Genomic DNA, 22,578 nt, shown 5'->3' with positions numbered 1-22,578 from the left:
GTAATTACTTTTATATGTATAAAAAAGAAAAATAAAGTGAAATAAGGTATGTAAAGCATTCTTAAAACATGTTCCTTCCTATTTAATGAAGGAATCTTTTCAAACTCAAATTGCCCTCGATAGCGTTAGTGAAGCCCGTTTCTTCTTCTTCTTTTTTTTTTTTTTTATTATACTTTCAGTTCTAGGGTACATGTGCACAACGTGCAGGTTTGTTACATATGTATACATGTGTCATGTTGGTGTGCTGCACCCATTAACTTGTCATTTACATTAGGCATATCTCCTAATGCTTTCCCTCCCCCCTCCCCCCACCCCACGAGAGGCCTTGGTGTGTAATGTTCCACTTCCTGTGTCCAAGTGTTCTCATTGTTCAATTCCCACCTATGAGTGAGAACATGCAGTGTTTGTTTTTTTGTTCTTGAGATAGTTTGCTGAGAATGATGGTTTCCAGCTTCATCCATGTCCCTACAAAGGACATGAACTCATCTTTTTTTATGGCTGCATAGTATTCCATGGTCTATATGTGCCACATTTTCTTCATCCAGTCTATTGTTGATGGACATTTGGCTTGGTTTCAAGTCTTTGCTATTGTGAGTAGTGCCACAATAAACATACGTGTTCATGTGCTTTTATAGCAGCATAATTTATAATCATTTGGGTATATACCCAGTAATGGGATGGCTGGGTCAAATGGTATTTCTAGTTCTAGATCCTTGAGGAATCGCCACACTGTCTTCCACAATGGTTGAACTAGTTTACAGTCCCATCAACAGTGTACAAGCATTCTTATTTCTCCACATCCTCTCCAGCACCTGCTGTTTCCTGACTTTTTAATGATTGCCATTCTAACTGGTGTGAGATGGTATCTCACTGTGGTTTCGATTTGCATTTCTCTGATGGCCAGTGATGATGAGCATTTTTTCATGTGTCTGTTGGCTGCATAAATGTCTTCTTTTGAGAAGTGTCTGTTCGTATCCTTCACCCACTTGTTGATGGGGTTGTTTGTTTTTTTCTTGTAAATGTGTTTCAGTTCCTTGTAGATTCTGGATATTAGCCCTTTGTCAGATGAGTAGATTGCAAAATTTTCTCACATTCTGTAGGTTGCTTGTTCACTCTGATGGTAGTTTATTTTGCTGTGCAGAAGCTCTTTAGTTTAATTAGATCCCATTTGTATATTTTGGCTTGTGTTGCCATGGCTTTTGGTGTTTTAGACATGAAGTCCTTGCCCATGCCTATGTCCTGAGTGGTATTGCCTAGGTTTTCTTCTAGGGTTTTTACGGTTTAGGTCTAACAATTAAGTCTTTAATCCATCTTGAATTAATTTTTGTGTAAGGTGTAAGGAAGGGATCCAGTTTCAGCTTTCTACATATAGCTAGCCAGTTTTCCCAGAAACATTTATTAAATAGGGAATCCTTTCCCCATTTCTTGTTTTTGTCAGGTTTGTCAAAGATCAGATGGTTGTAGATGTGTGGTATTATTTTTGAGGGCTCTGTTCTGTTCCACTGGTCTATATCTCTGTTTTGGTACCAGTACCATGCTGTTTTGGTTACTGTAGCCTTGTAGTATAGTTTGAAGTCAGGTAGCGTGATGCCTCCAGCTTTGTTCTTTTGGCTTAGGATTGTCTTGGCAATGCGGGCTCTTTTTTGGTTCCATGTGAACTTTAAAGTAGTTTTTTTCCAATTCTCTGAAGAAAGTCATTGGTAGCTTGATGGGGATGGCATTGAATCTATAAATTACCTTGGGCAGTATGGCCATTTTCAAGATATTGATTCTTCCTATCCACGAGCATGGAATGTTCTTCCATTTGTTTGTGTCCTCTTTTATTTCATTGAGCAGTGGTTTGTAGTTCTCCTTGAAGAGGTCTTTCACATCCCTTGTAAGTTAGATTCCTAGGTATTTTATTCTCTTTAAAGCAATTGTGAATGGGAGTTCACTCATGATTTGGCTCTCTGTTTGTCTGCTGTTGGTGTATAAGAATGCTTGTGATTTTTGCACATTGATTTTGTATCCTGAGACTTTACTCAAGTTGCTTATCAGCTTAAGGAGATTTTGGGCTGAGATGATGGGGTTTTCTAAATATATAATCATGTCATCTGCAAACAGGGACAATTTGACTTCCTCTTTTCCTAATCGAATACCCTTTATTTCCTTCTCCTGCCTAATTGCCCTGGCCAGAACTTCCAACACTATGTTGAATAGGAGTGGTGAGAGAGGGCATCCCTGTCTTGTGCCAGTTTTCAAAGGGAATGCTTCCAATTTTTGCCCATTCAGTATGATATTGGCTGTGGGTTTGTCATAGATAGCTCTTATTATTTTGAAATACGTCCCATCAATACCTAATTTATTGAGAGTTTTTAGCATGAAGGGCTGTTGAATTTTGTCAAAGGCCTTTTCTGCATCTATTGAGATAATCATGTGGTTTTTGTCTTTGGTTCTGTTTATATGCTGGATTACATTTATTGATTTGCGTATATTGAACCAGCCTTGCATCCCAGGGATGAAGCCCACTTGATCATGGTGGATAAGCTTTTTGATGTGCTGCTGGATCCCATTTCTTTTTAAAAAAGTGATCAACTCTTATTTTTCATGGTTTCTTTTAAGCCCATTCTGTAAATTTTGGTGCTGTTATTTTGTGATTTTATGAGAATGTGATGAATGAAACATTTTTAGATAACAACCAGAAGTTGTAGTTCTTCAAATTGTCCATAATAAGTCATGAGGGATTGTGGTTATCCAGTCATGCCATGAGAAGCAGGTAATTCTGCTTGTTGCCAAATGACCAAATTGCTGTGTCACAACTGCTCACGAACTACCAGTTGGTGATATTATTGATCAAAATATATATATTGATTTCTAAGACATTAGAATATAAATAAATGAGCATCTTAGAATTGATGAAATACATAGTTAAATATTTATCTGAAAATTATTTTATACAACGATTTAAATTAAGCACTTTATTTTTAATGAGTAATTTCACATGTAAAATTTTTGGTTTACAATCTTTTTTCCTCCAGTATTTTGAATATATTTTTCCATATCTTCTGGCTTTCGTAGTTTCTAATGAGAAGTTACCTATTAATCATTGTCCCCATGTCTGTGATGACTAATTTTTATCTTGGTAATTTCATGTTTTTATATGACTTTAGTTCAGCAGTTTGACTATGAACTCTTTGTACTTATTTTAGTTAGGGCTTTTTGGATTTGTAGATTAATGTTTAATTAAATTTGAGAGTTTTCAGCCATTGTTCTTATACTATATTTTATGGTCTATTTTCTCCGTTCTCTACTTCTAACACTCATGTTTCATGTATGTTAGTGTATTGAATGTTTGTCCCACAGGTCCCTCTCTGATAATGTGAAAAACTGGAATGCTCATGTATTGCTAGTGGGAATGCATAATTATACATTAATTTAGCACAATATTTTTTCAATTTAACTTAAAATGTTAAATATAAACTTCTCATATAGCTTAGCAATTTAGCTAACCTTCTACTCAGAATAAATTAAAAGGTATATTTATAGACACTTGAATGTGAATATTCACAAAAAAATTATTCTGTGATGATAAAAATTCAAACAGTCCAAATGTCTATGAGCTGGCGAATGGATAACAAAAGCTGTACATCATAAAATAGAATACTATTCAGCAACAAAAACGAACAAATAATGATTCATGTTGCAATATGGAAGCATCTTAAAAACTGTATGTCAAGTGAAAATACTAACATGCAAAAGGCTGAATACTGTATGGTTCTGATTATATTAAGGGTCTAGAAAATGCAGATATATAGAGACAGAAAACAGAATTGTGTTTGCCTAAGTATTGGGGTGGAAGTAGTTATTGACTACAAATAAGCTCAAGAGAAATGTTTTAGAGGATGGAAATGGAAATAAGCTCAAGGGAAATGTTTTAGAGGATGGAAATGTTCATAAATTGATTTGTCCTGATGTGGCATAACTCTGTAAATCTACTAAAAGTCATTCAATTGTATGTCCACTCACAATGGATGAATTTTATATTATATAAATTATACCTTAGAAAGCAGTAAGTAAAAGGAAAGGGGGAAAATAGAAGAAAAAATAGGAAAATAAAAAATGCTTCTATAAATTACCACATGCCCACTTTATTCTGCATAATTTAAAATGTATTTCAAATAAAATTTACTAAAAGTAGAATAACAATTTCAAATTAAACACATTTATAAGTTTTTAGATAATGTCAAATTTTTATGTATAGTAGCTGTAATAATTTTCATTCTTACCAGTTAAAACATAAGAATGACTACTTTTCCAAGCCTGACCATACATTATATGGTCAAACTGACATTTTTAACATTCTCTAGCCATTCCTATATTTATGTAATTTTCATTTGTATTTACCTTACCATAAGTGAGGAGGTGAATCTTTTCATATATTTAAAAACAATTTGCGATTTATTTTCTGTGCAGATTTCATTGCTCTCTCTGATTTTCATATTTTTTGTCTTTTATTGATTTCAGAAATCTCTTTAAATATAAGAAAATTTAGCAGGTATTTTCCCTACTTTTACATTTATGTTTGACTTTGGACCTAATGTCTTTAATTAAGTGTTCTAGTTTTCATTTCACTCTTGTCTTTTAACTATGTAATCCAATCTTCTCCAGTTTGTTTGCAAATGGCAAACACTTATTGTACAAATTTGTCATTGTTTCTTGGTATTTACAAGGTTTTAACTTTATTTTCACTTTTATGTTATTTTTCTGTAGAATTTTTAATACAATGTATTTTGCGATTTTGTGTTTATGCACTTTTGATGGGGACATGAATCTGGTAAATGCCTTTGCCTCTACCTAATATAAATAGAGCTCCTAAATCCCTCCCTCCTTGTTTATATTTATTTGATTTTCCTTAGGTCTCGATTTAAAAGGCTTATTTACTTTTATTTTGATGGCTTATCTTAAATTGATAGGGAGAAATTTTGCCTTTGTTATGCTATAATCTGAGGTTTTCTTCTAAATTTCTTTCTGATTTTTCTGGATCTCTATTATTTGTACTTGCTTTGGGAGTTGTCCTCGTCCATTGAAAAGTGCTTCTTTGACAGTGGTAAATTCCAAATTAGGTTCCCTTGTTGAGCTGAGTTAAAGATTTACCCTTCAACTTATTGGATTTTATGGGTGAGTTTATATTTCCCACCTTCTAATTATTTTTTGTTAGAGTGAGAATTAGTTTTCTTTTAAATGTTACCATTCCTGTTAGGAATCCTGGCTATGAGAGAAAAATAATGCTGTTTGGTGAAACCTTACTATTCAATCACTGCTACCCCTTCTCATCTGAGGGAGTATGGCTTCCTAGAAATTAGAAACCTTCCCTGCCACTTACCAGTCACCAAGCAAGCTGTACCTGCTACTCACTACTGTGCACTGTGCTTGAAAGACAAAATGTCTTATGATGATCCCTTATTTGCTTGCTTAATTTGATTAATAGTGTACCATTTTTGGCTGATACACTATTGATATTTCTGTATTATTCTTTGGGGATTTTTCCTCTCTTTTTCACTTCCTCTCTCTAATCTCCCAGAGATTCTGCTCTCACTTTAGTAGAATAAGTATTTTCATTAGGAAACTACAACTTTACTGGAAAAGGCCTGACTTCCCAGTAGGCTTTAATAATGACAAACCCCCCAAGAAATAAACTTTCTAGATACTACTGTATTTCACCACACAAAAACATTTTTCACTGAAACTATAGAGCTGGGATAAAAGGGACATTACAATACAGCAAAAACTGTCAGCTATCAATCAGAAGCTCTCTGCAGAAATTGGAAGAAATGTTCTTTGTACTTTTAACCTATTGTGCTCCACTAAATGTATGTTGTAGGAGCACCTATAACATGTTTTGAAAGAGGGAAGAAACACCCAAATGGATGAAACATAATTAATTACCAAGAAGAAATATCCAAACTGATAAAAGAGAAATTGAAGAAAAAGTTAGAGATAATATCTAAAAAATTAACTACAAAATAACCAGCTAACATCATAATGACAGGATCAAATTCACACATAACAATATTAACTTTAAAACTTTCCTATATTATATTTTTATGATCAATATATCTGTTAATTTATCTCCTACTGAGAGAATCTTTTCCTAAGGAACCTCTATTAGGACCTAGGTTTCCTATCACCCCTTGTTCTCTGTAATAGCACGATAAACCTTCCTTGGGAGCACTGATTATACTCTTCAACTCATTAATTAATGCAGTGATTTGTTGTTGCTGCTGCTATGTTGCAAACTGGATCACTGAAATGTTTTCACTTTCATATTCGAAGTTGCTATTCTTTCTTTTAGGCTTGCAATATACATTTATTGAATGAAGGAAAGAACATAGAATTCATTCCTTCACTCTTGTAAACTCAGAAATTAGGACCCAAGTTATAGATGAACAAACATGAGAGTAAATACGGTGCAGTGGGTATTTGTTGTTTTCACTACTTTGGCATGCATTGCTGTCCTGTATAACACCTCAGTTTCCTTCGTGAATTTCTACTTCCTCTCTGTGTATGACCTGGGAGAGGCTGTCAGTGACGATTCTCTGCTCTCACATACAGAAAAGAGGCAGATACATAATAGAGAAGCACAAAGCAAGTGCCCATAAAAGAGCCAATTAGCTTCAGCTACCTGGATCTCTGGGGCTAGCTCTCTTTTTGAACATAGTTCTTAAGCTGCCTCTTTGATTATGTGAGCCAGGCTCATATCTTTCCAATAAACTTCTTCTTATCTAAGTTAGATGGAGTCTATTTCTATTGCTTGCAACAAAAGTATTTCAATTTATAATATATGGAGGTATATTTAGTCTTAATATAACACTAAAAAAGTTATTTTGTTTATCAATAGTCTGATTAAACAAGGAGAGAGGAATTTAAAAGGAAAAGAAAGAGAATGTAAATAATTGTTCAGTGCCATCTGAGTCAGTTATTTACAGTGTAGTTTTTTCCTAGCAATACAGTCCCAAATATCAAATTATACTCATATTCAACTGTAAATATTAATATATAGTTTCTTTTAAGGCTCAATTACTTTAAATTGAAAACAATAATATTACCTCACTGTAGGCATATTTTGAAGATTACAAGTGATCATGTAAAACACATACATTGATGGTTTTTTTAAGAAAAGTACTTAGCACATACTGAGGATTCAGGATGAGCTATCATTGTAAGAGGAGATGGTATAATATTTCTGGCTCTAGTCTTTATATTACCACTTTACCTCCTCTATCTTTTACCTTACCAGCTCCTCCCTTCAAGAAGAGTTGCTACTTGATTGATCAGAGTCTACAGCATTCAATGGGGCTGTAGTTTCTCTGGTGAGACAGATCACTGCATTAAAACAAGGTGTGCCCCCGAGTCTTTCACTGTCTACTTCCTGTACCTTTATCTACTGTCAGAAGGCAAGTGACCAGAAGAGAGAGTCCACCGGTTTGATCATTCAGAGAGAGGGAAAAAGTAGAAAGAAGGAAGACTTGTTTAAGCCTGATAGTCTGAGCAAGACGTTCTCAAACTTTAGAGAAGCACCTGGAGAGCTTATTAGAATGCAGATACCTTAGCTGGTGAGGTAAAAGATAGAGGAGGTAAAGTGGTGATATAAAGACTAGGGCCAGAAATATTATACCATCTGCTCTTATAATGACAGCTCATCCTGAATCTTCAGTATGTGCTAAGTACTTTTTTAAAAAAATCATCAATGTATGTGTTCTACATGATCACTTGTAATCTTCATAGCCATGAAGGAAAACATTTCCCTGCCAATTAAGCTATGAAACAATACTTTCTTATCTCTTATAGCTTTTATTTTAATTTTATTAAAGAATGGTTTTAGGGTAAACACATTTTTATCATATATTATTTTCATTCAAACATAAAAAGCAAAATATAAATCAAATAGTTATTTAAGATGTTTTTATACAATTCCAAACAATTGAAGATTGGACTTCAATTCTCTTTTCCACTCATAGAAATTACTGTCTAAATTTTTCCACACGATGGCCTCCAGTGTGCCGTCAAGAGCACTGTACCCTACCCTAGTGGTAGGGGCTGCAACTGTGATACAGCATTTCCTTTTTGGTTTGTTTATTTTTTTTTTCAACTTTTGTTTTAGGGTCAAGGGGTACATGTGCAGGTTTATTAAATGCATAAATTGCATTGTTATGGGGATTTGTTGTACAAATAATTTTTTCATGCAGATAATAAGCATAATACCCCAGGTAGTTTTTCAGTTCTCACCGTCTCCCACCCTCTATCCTCAAGTAGGCCCTGGTGTCTATTATTTCCTTCTTGGGGTCCATGTGTACTCACTGTTTAGCTCCCAGTTATGAGTGAGAACATGCGATATTTGGTTTTCTGTTCCTGTGTTAATTTGCTTAGGATAATGGCCTCCAGCTCCATCCATGTTGCTGCAAAGGATATGATTTTGTTCTTTTTAATGACTGCAAAGTATTCCATGGTATACATGTACCACTTTTTCTTTATCCAGTTGATGGGCATATAGGTTGATTCCACATCTTTGGTATTGTGAAGAGTGCTGTGATGAACATATGCATTCGTATATCTTTATGATAGAATGATTTATATCCTTTTCGGTATATACCCAGTAAGGGGATTTTGGGGTCAAATGGTAACTCTGTTTTAAGTTCTTTGAGAAATCTTCAAACTGCTTTCCACAGTGGCTGAACTAATTTGCATTCCCACAAGCAGTATATAAGCTTTTCTTTTTCTCCACAACCTTGTCAGCATGTGTTGTTTTTTGACTTCTTAATAATAGCCATTCTGACTAGTGTAAGTTTGGTATCTCACTGTGGTTTTGATTTGCATTTCCCTAATGACTAGTGATATTGAGCATTTTTTTCATATGGTTTTCCTGAAAGAGTGATCCACTGGAGGATTTTACGTTAGAGTATTGACACCCATTCTGGAAGTTTGCTATTGAGGCTTTCTTGATCTTACTACAAAGTATGAATTGGTTTTCTAACAACAACCAGGAATTGCATTCTTTGTTTAAGTGGTATACAAATGTTTCGTTGACTAAAACCTCTTCATGTTTTAGTCAACGAAACATTTATATACCACTTTTTGTGCAATCAGGAAATTTAAGGAAGTTTTTTATATAAAAAGCATGAATATTAGGTCAGAATGGCTGCCTGACTGACAGTGATTGTAAGATGCCATAAATTGTAAGACAAATCCCAATTTAAGTAATGTTAAAATATGAAAAGAAACCATGTGTCTTTTTTTTTTTTTGAGACAGAGTCTCATATTGTCACCCAGGCTGGAGTGCAGTGGCGTGACCTCGCCTCACTGCAACCTCCGCCTCCCGGGCTCAAACAATTCTCCTGCCTCAGCCTCCTGAGTAGCTGGTATTACAGGCACCCACTACCGCGCCCAGCTAATTTTTTTTTTTTTTTTTTTTTTTTGTATTTTTAGTAGAGGTGGGGTTTCACTATACTGGCCAGGCTGGTCTCAAACTCCTGACCTCGTGATCCACCCACCTCGGCCTCCCAAAATGCTGGGATTACAGATGTGAGCCACTGTGCCAGGCCTCCATATGTCATATTCCTAATAAAATAACAGTTTCCCTAATTTTCAGTTTCAGCAGGTCAGTAAGACACCACCACCCATTTCTCCTCTTTTTTGCAGTTATCTGCAAAGCACTGGGTCACTTCTTTCAATTCTTTAGGATTTTAGCACAATTGCTGCCATAAATTCTGATAAATTCAATCTTCATGTAATTTCACTCTCATCCTTCTTTAATTCTTTAGTAATGATATTATGCTATGATTGACCTCTTACATGAGCTCCCAACTTAATATTAATAAGTGCATTTCATTCCCAATCTTAACTTTAAACATCCCATGCCTCTAACTTCACTTTTATCTTTCAGTCATGCTTTATAGTATCATATTTCCTACTTTTTTGTGTTAATACTTAGATGAACAAGCACTTGTCTCTACTATATCCTTCATTATTGATTTCATACTATCCTCACAAACCTCACATCGCCAACCCTTCCTTATCTAACTTAGGTTTCATTCATATCATTATACTCACTCCCTTGCATAATTCCTCAACTTATTTCCCTCATTCTACCACTGTTTTACTCAGTTTGTATGCTGAGCAACTATGTGGAGTAAACTAACTAATGGCCCACTCCGAACCTGTGCCTGAACAGCTGAAAGTGGCTGGAGAAAAATGCACAACTCTGTGAAAAGTTGGGTTCTTGCTGCCGCCTTTTTCTTCTGCCTTATTGCTTTGCTTTCTCTTTTTCCTTCTTTCCTTTCTCTTGGATTATACTCATTGGCATAAAAACTTACAACATTTTCTATAAAAAAAATAACTTCCCTTGATATGCATCCCTTAGAGCTACTGTCCCATTTCTCTGTTCTTTGTGGCTACCGTCCTAAAAAAATATTAATATTCAATATCTCTATTCTTGAAAAAAATGTTTCATTAGAAAGCCTATGTTTCTAGATATTATAAAATGTGTACTCATAAATTGTTGATATGCAACTGATGTAACCACCCAAGAGGTTTACCTTGCATGCTGCCTAGGCAGAGCCGATTTGTCAAGACAGGGGAGTGACAATAAAGAGTAATTCACTCTGATCCTGCTGTATGGGAGACCAGAGTTTTATTATTATTCAAATCAGTCTCCCATAGCATTTGGGGATCAGAGATTTTAAGGACATCTCAATGGGTAGGGGGCAGCCAGTGAGCCAGGAGTGCTGATTGGTCAGTGATAAAATCATAGGGAGTCAAAGCTGTCTTCTTGTGCTGAGTCAGTTCCTTGGGGGCCACAAGATCAGATGAGACAGTTTATCGATCTGGGTGGTGCCAGCTGATCCATCAAGTGCAGGGTCTGCAAAATGTCTCAAACACTGATCTTAGGAGCAGTTTAGGGAGGGTCAGAATCGTGTAGCCTCCAGCTGCATGATTCCTAAACCATAATTTCTAATCTCGTACCTAATGTTAGTCCTACAAAGGCAATCTAGACACCAAGCAAGAAGAAGATCTGCTTTGAGAAAGGGCTGTTATCATCTTTGTTTTAAACTATAAACCAAGTTTCTCCTAAAGTTAATTTAGCCTTTGTTCAGGAATGAATAAGAACCACTTGGAGATTAGAAGCAAGATGGAGTCGGTTAAGTCAGATCTCTTTCACTGTCTCAGTCATAATTATGCAAAGGTGGTTTCACTGACAGTTAAAAAGTTCTTACTAGGGTTAAGAGTTAAAATTCTGATTAATATATGGTAATTAAAATTAGATAAGAGGGAAAATGACTCTCTCTATATATATATTATATAAGAAAAGTAAAATATGTTTTTGGTAAGGTTATATGAAACATATCAATACTCTTTTTATGCTTTTAATCTTACAACTCTACCAAAAGAGACATCAGAGTCATTTTCTCTTTTAAAATACAAATTTTATTTTTATTTTATTTATCTTCTGATATGGTTGATCACTTGCTTCTCACTTTTAGGGGGATATTTTTATTGATACATAATAGATGCACATATTTTGGGGGGCTCTTTTTAAACTATTTTCTTCATTGAATTCTTCCAATGCATAATTCTTCCCCTGCATCACTTTCCACTTTTTCTAAAAATTTTGTGCTGATCTCTCCCATTTTTCTGACCTTTAAACATAGATTTTCCCGGGTCTATATCTGAGATATTTAATCTAGGCTCACAGTTACAAATATTGTTTCCATTCTGATAATTTCCAAATTTATGTCTCCAGCACAGACTTATCTCCTGAACTCCAGAGATGTATATTCAACTTTATACTCAATATTTCCTAATGCATATATCTAATACTACCTCAAAATTAACATGCCTAAAAATCTCCTTTTCTACTGCTCTGTTTCCCCAAATTGGTTTCTCTTACAGACTTTGTCTCTCAGTTAGTGGCAAATTTATTCTTCCTGTTACCAGTCCCAGGAACTTAGTCATTCTTGACTTCACAAACTTCATCGTATTCTACATCCAATCTACCAGCAAATATCTGTAAAGTCTATATTTACAATATATATAGATTCTGACCACCTCCACTCTTTTATTGCTAACACTCTGGTCTAAACTCGCTGCTATTTCTGACAGAGGTTATTACAAACCTTTAACTGGCATTTCTCCTTTCACCCTTGCTCTTGCATGAGTTTATTCTGTACAATGTAGGAGTATCTAAAAATTAAAGGCTGACATTAATGTTACTGCCTCCAAACTCGCCAAGTTTTATCTTGCTTAAAATAGGGGGAAAAATCTTATAAACACCTGCAAGAACTAAATAATCTGACATCCTACCTCACCACCATTCTAAATTGTTTCCTATATTCTTCCTCTCGCTCACTTAGCTCTAACTAAAAATATCTTCTCATAATGTGTAAATTCAGAGCCACCTATATTGCTATAATATTTTTCCTTTAAAACATAATACTGCTTGACCTACATAGCTTATTTTTATTGGCAAAATTAACAAAACAGTTATGACCTGAGAAACCTCAAGTTGAAATTTGTTGTAGATTGGTTCCTGGTTGATAGACCCTTGCGCTGCATGGAAGAAGGAGATCCAATTCTTCTCTGCAGAATGTCATATTCAAAACAGGTCTCAAAGAATTTCACACAAAGTTTCATTGAACTTTACATCAAAAATCATCACCAGAAAAATCACCACAGAAACAATAGACAACACAACTTTTCCTAAAAAGAATTCAGGTATTGAAATCATCAGATGCAAAATATAATATCTGCATATAAAAAAGTGAAAAGAGGACATTGAAATTATGAGTAGAAACAGATGACTGGAAAAAAAATGACCAGGTAATTTTGACTGAGGACAAAGGGATCTCTTAGAAAAATAAAAATAAAAATAAAACTAATTAGGGAGAGAGTACCCCTCAATGGAGGAAATATCGGATTGTACAATTACACAAAATACAACACAATGAGATGAAATGAAAAGAATATATAAAAGAAAGGTTAAAATACATAGAAGATAGGGGAAGAAGTTCTCTTAGCTAATGGAGATGTAGAAGGAGATAATAGAATGTGGAGAGAGAATATTTAAAGATACCTTTTTTTTTTTTTTTTTTTTTTTGAGACAGAGTTTTGCTCTTGTCACTCAGGCTGGAGTGCAATGGCAGGATCTCGGCTCACCGCAACCTCCACCTCCTAGGTTCAGCCAGCCTCCTGAGTAGCTGGGATTACAGGCATGCACCACCAAGCCTGGCTAATTTTGTATTTTTAATAGAGATGGGGTTTCTACATGTTGGTCAGGCTGGTCTCAAACTCCCGACCTCAGGTGATCTGCCTGCCTTGGCCTCCCAAAGTACTGGGATTTCGGGCGTGAGACACCACACCCAGCTAAAGATTTTTATAACTGAAAGTAAACAAATTTTCAGAAAAAGGAAATAATACATGTCTAGGAGAAATAAAAATAAATCCTGTCAAATACATCTCAGAGTGAAAATTTATATGATTCATGTTAAAGAGTTAAAGAAAAGACAACCTATTAGGTGGAAGCATAACAAATTGCCTTTTTTTCTTTTTTCTTTTTTTTTTAGTAGTTTGAGCGTAGATAGCTGCAATTTTATATATGGTTCTGTTAGCGGCAGAATGTATCCGAGTCACTTGGCACCAAAGTATGTTACCAGTGGCAAACACATACAGGTCTGCAGCAACGTAAATTCTTGCCTCCTCAGAAGAAAGAATTCCACTGAGGGGCATAAGACAGAAGGAGAGAATGAGGCAAGTTTTAGAGCAGGAGTGAAAGTTTATTAAAAAGCTTTAGAACAGAAATGAAAGGAACTAAAGTAGACTTGGAAGAGGGCCAAACAGGTGACCTGAGAGATCAAGTGCACTGTTTGACCTTTGATTTGGGGCTTTACACACTAGCAGACTTCTTAACAAAACAAGTATGTCTGGAGAAACCTAAAGTTCAAAAGCCAGGATGGAAGCTTTTGTTATGCAAATTGAAATCTTCAAATTACTGAAAGAAAAAATAGAAATAATAATAGAAAAAAATAAAACAGGGGAAAAAGATTTAGCTGATTAAGGTGTGGTACTAGTTTTTTAGATAAAATGCCAAAATCATGATCCAGGAAAGAAAAATGGAATAAATTGGTGTGTATTTGTTTGCTAGGGCTGCCTTAACAAGTTACCACAGATTGGATGATTTAAACATCTGAAATTTATTTTCTTACATTTCTGGAGGCTGGAAGTCAAAATGTCTGCAATGTTGGCTTTTTGTGAGAGCCAGCAGGGAAGAATGTATTCAAGGTCTCTCTCCTGGCTTGTAGATGGCAATCTTCTCCCAGTCATCTCACCTCTCTATATGTCTGTGTCCAATTTCCTCTTCATATAAGGACACCAGTCATACTACATTATGTTCTTACTGGTATAAATTGGAACTATGTACTAGGGTTACTCTATAGCTACATTTCCAAGGTTGAAGAAAAAGCAAAAGAGGGTAATTTCTCTATACATATTTTCAAGCAGCTGGTGATCCACAGTCAGGGACCATCAAGGACCAGCAGGGTTGCTTGTGCCTAGCTAGCTGTGAGTGTTTCTATTTTGTGTTACTTCCCTGGGGATGAATGGAGGAAGAAATTTGACCTTTTTTCTGGCAATGATAATGGCATGAGAAGTCCCAGCTCAACATCAAAGTCAATTTGAGAGTAATGTATGCAAGCCACACTTCAATTTGTGGCTCTGATGAACCCTGAAATAATGAACAAGGAAATGTTACTGCCTAAGAGAAGAGAAAATCAGGAAACTGGTTTTGATACATTGTCCCAAGCTCTGATCTCTGGCCCTACTTGTAAGGTTTTGTGTACAAATAATTGAATGAGGTCTGATATAAGCTTCTCTATACACTTTTATCTCTAAAATTTTTTTGGTTACTGCAACACCTGTCTATTGCTGAAGCTCTTACTGATTCTCTTCTGGCAGATACATGGGACTCCTTAACCTTTAATATGGAACAACTAGAACATGATATCTATAAAGGGGACTCTGAAGTCCTAATATGTTATGTTATAAATTAAGAGATGTAAGAGAGTGTTTATATGACTAGCCCCCAAAATCAGGTTATTGTTGTCCATCTTCATTACACTCAAAAGAATTGTATGACTTGTTGCATCTCTAGTAGGAAATGAAATGGACAGAATGAAAGTCCTTTATTTCTTTCCCATTGTAGACTAATTTCCCCAGTCTAAGCAGAAGTATCTGAGAGCAGAATGGCACTCTTCACTAACTTAGTAGACCAATCATTCAAATATTGCCATCTGTTGCCATGTGGTGACTTGTGGAGATGACACACATTTAGCCTTTGAAAAAAGGGCATGTAATTGCATAGCGTGCCATGAAATCCATTTAAATCTGGCAAATGTACTGCAATGCTTTGTTAGCAATTATAAATTCACAGTGGTAGGTGATAGGAACAGAGACAGAAATGGGATGTCAGGAAAAATGAGGATCACTTGCTGGTAACTGTCAAATTAGTTGCCAAAATCTAACAGTTTGAGTTTCATTGTGGTATTAGTGTTATTGCTTAGAAACTAGCAGTTAATTTTTATACCCCTTTGCTGTCCCTACCACTGTTCTCATGAAGCAAACAGATTTAGTTTCTAATGCATAGAGTGATACTATCATGAAAAAGGGTATTTCTCTAATGGCAATTATAGAAAAGAAAGTATTTCTTTCTAAGATTATCACATTTTAAACTGCTTCAACAGGAACATAATCAGGAGAGTCAAAATGGAAAATATTTTGCCACTTAAGTGTAACTGTCCAATATATGGCATAGTGAGTGAGTGTGGTGTTCCTGTTTGAAAGACACCAAACAAGTGTCAAACAAGTGGTGGGGCACATAGAAACAGAACTGGTAAGTTCTTGGAAAGTGAGAATGGTAATGCTAACCCAGTAAAAGTATTCATTTTACACTGCCTTTAATTCATAAGTACCATCTTTTTTTTTTTTTAGTCAAATATAAGAATGCAGTTAAATTACATGTCTCAAAAACATGGATCATTTTGCCCCACCTGACATGGGCAAGTTCTATGATTGCTACCCAATTGGGTAGTAGCAAATGCGTTCACTAGGTGAGGCAACATAGTGCACTTTAAGTAAATCTCCCAAACACATTTTAAAGCCCAAGAAATTTATATGTAAATATTATTTGTTATGCAATGGTTGGAGAGTACCAGAAAGACTTTTTATAGATTGTTTTGTTTTTTCTATTTTTCCTAATGCTAAATTCTTACTCAGCTCTCTGTCTTTCCTAAGCACCCTGATGCAGTGCCCATCCACTCCTCCAAAAACTTCCCTCAGAAATAACTACCTAAAAATTACCTCTTATTTCTTTGTACCACCACACATCCTCAACTTTTTCTTTTTCTTTAATTTTGTATTTCAAAATGCCTCCTCCTTTCCAATTCTCTCCCAACATGTTTTTCTATATTTCTTCCTCAAGAATCTGTAGATGATGGCAATAATTGCCAAATGAATAATATATGGAGAAAAATGTGATTAGCTCAAATGCCAGTCTTATTTTTATTGCAAACCAGCAACTTAAATTATATTGTATAGTGAAATCATATTTCAAATGATGCACCTGCAAGACTAGAGTTGATCGTTGAGCTTACATATAAGCATTCTTCTGTAGAATTTTTAGTAATCTTAATGGCAATCCACAATGATGAATTGAAGCTCGTGGTGAACTGAAAAGCTGGATGAGCTCATTAATCATTTTAATACAGTATCTGTCACAGGTAACTTTAGAATTATCTATTTCCTTCTCATATCTGAAAATGCTTAGTTGTTAGATGACTATTGATAAAATGTCATAGTGAAAAAATATCTCAAATTGAAGTATACTTGCTTTGATATAAGGTACTCGAATTATAAAAGGAGAGCAATGTTTGATATTATATTAACTCTCTTAGATACCAGGAACAAGCCTACATTTATATGAAATTAAAACAAAGACTTGAAATAAATTAGATATGAATAACATTCTTTTTAACAGAATAAAGGAACAACAGCATAGGTACCGAAGTAATGTGTTGATAACTCCCATATCTGAATATTAAGCCTTGATCTGATCCCCAAATCTGAATTTTAAGCCCTGAGCTCTCATCAGAATTCTAGCCTCATCATCTAGCTGTCTATGCCATCTCTGCAAGGATGCATAATAAGTAGCTCAAACTTAATGTAACCGAAAGGGAGCTTTTACCTTTAGTTTTCTTTTTTTTTTAATATATATATTTTTATTATACTTTAAGTTCTAGGGTACATGTGAACAATGCGCAGGTTTGTTACATATGTATACATGTGCCATGTTGGTGTGCTGCACACATTACCTTTAGTTTTCAAATTTACTTCTGCCTCATCCTCCCAATTCAGTAAGGATACCACAGTCTATGTTTTAGCCTAAACCAAAAATCGTCATTCTAACCATGTGATATGGTTTGGCTCTGTCTCCACCCAAATCTTATCTTGAATTGTAGCTCCCATAATTCCCACATCTTGTGGGAGGGACCCGGTAGGAGATAAATGAATCATGGGGAGTGTTTCCCCCATACTGTTCTCATGGTAGTGAAAAAGTCTCAGGAGATCTAATGATTTTATAACGGGTTTCCCCTTTTGCTTGGCTCTCATTCTCTTCTTGCCTGCTGCCAAGTAAGACATTTCTTGCTCTTCTGCCATGATTGCAAGGCCTCCCCAGCCATGTGGAACTGTGAGTCCACTAAACCCCTTTTTCTTTATGAATTATCCAGTCTCTGGTATGTCTTTATTAGCAGGAAAGAATGGACTAATACACTGTGATTATGTTTGTTTACTCTCTTTTCATTTCCAACCAATAAATAAGTCATGTAGACCCACCTCCAGTATATATCCATGTACTTCTTATCATTCCGACTACAGTTATTTTAATTCAGGTCACCAAGATTGTTTAGCAAGATCATGGTAAGAAGTCACTTCAGTCATCCTCCTGCTTCTCTGTTTGACTTCTGTTTTCCACACTATAATGTAACTAATGGTTTAATGTTGTGTCATACTCTACAGACTTAAAATCCACACATATCCTGGCTCCTGCTAAATGTTCAGAATTCACATTGAACCACTCTCTCCCTTAATTATTGTGTTCCAAAATTACTGGAATTCTTTTGGTTCATTGACTATCACAAGCTTCTTCCCAGATTTAGGTCTTCACAAAACTATTCTCTGCATAGAATACACTTCTATTTGACTTTGGAAAGGTGGCTCCTTCTTGCCATTCAGATCTTTGTTAAATGTCAGTTTACCACAGAATCCTTCCCTGATATCTCAAACTATTGTAGCCACGTGAATGATCTCTATCTCATTAGTGTAATTTTCTACAAAGCACTTACCACTATCTGATATTTTCTGAAATATTTACTTATTTCTGTTGTTTAATGTTCTCTTACTAGAATGTAAGCTCCATTAGAGTATGAAACTTCTTTGTTCACCCTTCTATCCTCGAGGTATACAAGAGCAATTGATGTATATGGGCATTCTGGAAGTATTTACCAAATAAGTTGGTTATTTTAGTGTGCATTTTCAGTTGTATAAGTATCATTACTCTGGTAAATATGAGCCAGGCAGGAAACCATTCAGAAAAATAATAATATAAATGCTGAATATAGTCACCAACATGATGTTTCAGAAATTAGATTCATTTTGTGTCCCATGTTTGACATGAGTTGGAATATTTGCAAGTTCAATCTTATCTTTTTGGATTATAAAAATTTTAACATAAGAATAGTAAATGCATCCATACATTAGAAAACATTATGTTTCATGAAATGATTTAGGTGCTTTACACATGTTAACACATATAATCTTTGTAACATTCTAATAATATAAATTGTTATTTTATAGATGTAGAAACTAAGACACAGAAATATTAAACAACTGGCCCAAGGTCACATGACTAACAATGAGCAGATTTGGGAGTCAAATCTAGGCAGCCTATATTACTTTTGTTTATAACCTCTGATCTACATTGCCTTTTAACCTTGAAGTACAACTTGTATCATTTGACTGACATTCAACTATCACATATTGACAAGTCATCTTGTTAAAGGCAAAGTTTAAATATTTTAGATGGAAAGACAAATATTATCCAGTTATATTCCACATAGAGCTTTTATTCTTGATGGACTAGCAGAAAAATTAACAATCAGTAAGAATCCAATTACAATGAGTACGAAAAATGTTTGATAAATAGAAGTACATAAGCTAAGTGAAGACATAGTAACACTTAGAAAGGGCACTGGGGATCCATTGTGAAAGGGAATTTGTCAGTCACAGGATCCTGGAAGACCTTATGTTTGAGCTAAATCCAGGAAACTCAGTAGGTGTTACCTCGGATAAGAACAGGCATGTTTGAGGCAGAGGAATGCAGCCGATAGTAAGGCCTAAAATCAGAGTTCAACCTGGCATATGTTTTGTGTTACAGGCATACACTGCATGTTAGTTATTCTCAATGTAACTTATTCTCACTGGCTATCAGTACCATGTGTTCTGATAGTCAACCTTCTAATTCCTATGTTCAGTAACTTGCCTAACTTAATGATAACAAAACCAACTATAGGTCATTGCACCAGTAGGCAATGAAAATTATCTAAATAAAAAATTTTAAAACTTGTGCAAATAAGCAAGTTTAAAACACTTAAACAATTAATTTAAGCAATCTAATTAATTTTAAAATCCTACTAAATGGAAACATTATTGTTTCTTAATGAAATTGTTTATGAAAAAACTTTTTTTAGGTTTAAGAGTAACCAATAATATGACAATTAATATCTTCAAGGTAACTTAAATTGAGTTTTAGTAACTCCCCCTCGAGTAACCTCAAGTTGTTTTCTAAACAAATAAATGATAAATGTTGAAATAATAAACATCAAAATAATCACTATAAGCTTCAAAACCATTTTTTACAATTTTAGTCTGTGATATCTGTGAAATACTTTGTAATAGTGTTCCTGAGAAAAAATAGTTCTACCTATCCCAAATTGTCTTTGCGTGTGTGTGTGCATGGTTTTTTTTTTTGATGAACAATTTTGGAATCAGAAGAGTCAGATATACTATATGTATTTACTTTTATCTAATGCCCTATCATCACAGAGAAACTCTTTGTAGCTACATTAATCAAATAAGATAAAAATAAAAATAATATTGGAATAAGTTATGTCTATTAGATTTCAGGAAATCATTAGAATGTTAGATTCTAGTAATAAAAACCTTTAGAATTGTTAATTTCCTTTTGTGTATTAGTTTATTTTCATACACTGATATGTGATTGAAGAAGAAAGTGGAGCAGTTCATCTCTTTACTAATTATTGGTTCATTTATTTTCAAGATAGGAGGATCTATCTAATGATTACTGCACAACTTTTCAGCAGCTATAGTAGTTGCTAAAAACATCCCATCAGAAACTTGAGAGAAAATTTAAAGACATCTATCAAAGTTCCTATTTGGAGTCTAGAGAAACAATAAAGTAGATATTGACTTCTCTTGAGCAATGGATCAGAATTTATTGACCCAAAGTGAGAGTCAATATTTACCTTGGCTCTCACTCTATGGTCAGTAAAATATAAAATTTCAAATGTTATTTCTAATCAAAAATATCTTGAAATCTGTTAAATGATGACATTGTTTAAAAAGCATTTAACAAAATATGTGCATTATATAAAACTAATATATAAAATATTCAAAATAGAAAAATACTTGTCAATAATAATTTCCCATCAAAAGGAAAACAGCTGTTAATATTTTTCTATATTTCATGTTAGTAATTTTCCTATAAAATTATTTGAGTATGTTTATATATGTGAATTTTGATTCAAAATATGGCAAAAATGAAATATGTAGTTTGTGTTATTCTTCCCAAATACACATTCTTTCTTCCTGTAAAAAGATTTATTGACCCATGACTTGCTATACCTCATGTGCAATACATATACATCTCCATCCCGTTGATGTGTTTGTCCATGAACCTTGGTTTGTCCAGTGGCATGGGGACATACCTACACCTAACACATCCAAGCCTTAAGAGCCATTGTATGTCTCTACCATCTGTTTTCTCTCTGCCACAAGACCAACATGTCTCATATAGAGCCTTTTCCTTTGCTGTAGATGCAGAGTAGGAAGACATATAGAAGGTGGAAGCACCAGCTACTGACAGATGTTGACATGTAATGTGTTAAGGAATAAGTCACTGAGATTTTGAGCAGTTGATACTGTACAAAAATGACTAATACACTCATATTATAAACAAATTGTTATATCAGAAACTGTGAGATGAGATTTTATCCTACTTACAAGATAAAAAGTTAGCCTGCCACAATTTTATTTATACATATTGACAGGAAACACTAGGGCCCTTGGTTGGAGACAAAGACTGTTTATTACTTAAGGTAGAAACAAAAGCCAAAGCAGTCTCTTCAGTTTATCAAACCCCATTCACCACAAGGGCATGTAATAATGGCCAGATTGTACCTGTGCATGCAGAGAGCTGTATTCCAGTAGAGGTACTCCCAAATTAGGACACTTTGATCTAGTATAGGGTTGCTGATGACCTGCTCAACTTTCCTTCCCTAGAGAAAGAGTGATCTTAGCTTTATTCCAGATTGTAAGCAATTCTTTTTGAAGCAGAAGAGGAAGACTAAATGTCATAGAACATCAGGGGCATGGGAAGCATACTCTATGTTTATTACATTCCTCTGCCCTCTGATGCAGAAGAAAAAACTATCTCTAGTTTCCAAGAATGTTTTAATAACAAACATTTTTTTAAAAAGATTGTCAGTTCTTTTGGCTCAGGGGAACCAGATCATGCAGAAATGTAAGATATTCAAGGAGGATTGTCTCTCACCACATGTATGCACACCACCTACATGTTTGAATGTAATATTTTATATAATATATGCATATTTACATTCACATATTCTATATGCATATCCGTGTTTTTACATAATTAAGATCATACTGTTAATCCTATTCATACTGTAGTTTACTCTATGTCACCTAATAAGAGATAATGTACCTTTTCCATACATTTATATATTCTTTGAAAATACAATTTTAATTATTGTTTATCATATCATGGTGTGACAGAATCGTATAATACACTAATAATTCTCTATTATTAAATATGTAGTTTGCAAATATTTAATAATGTATAATGCCATAACAATAGATGCTTCATGGAATATGTCTTCACATTCTGTTGATCTTGGAAGTCTGAATTAAGAAGGGAAATCAGACATCACTTTTTATGATTATTTTCCCTGACCGAATACTGTTATGACATTTTCCTAATCTGCTCACATAATGAATATATTTTTCATAAGTATACAATGAATCAGAGATAAATAATATTGGGCATCAAAATCAATGCAAAATTCTTTAAATTTCTATTTCACTAAACTTTATTTCCTTACATGAATCCCTTGAACTGATGACTTTTATTGTCTCACTCTTCCAATAAGATTTAGTGAGTTATAAATCAGTAAAACATAA

Source organism: Pan troglodytes, chromosome 10, assembly GCF_028858775.2.
Source record: "Pan troglodytes isolate AG18354 chromosome 10, NHGRI_mPanTro3-v2.0_pri, whole genome shotgun sequence".
Classification (NCBI taxonomy): Eukaryota; Metazoa; Chordata; class Mammalia; order Primates; family Hominidae; genus Pan; species Pan troglodytes.
This window is presented reverse-complemented; position numbering follows the sequence as displayed.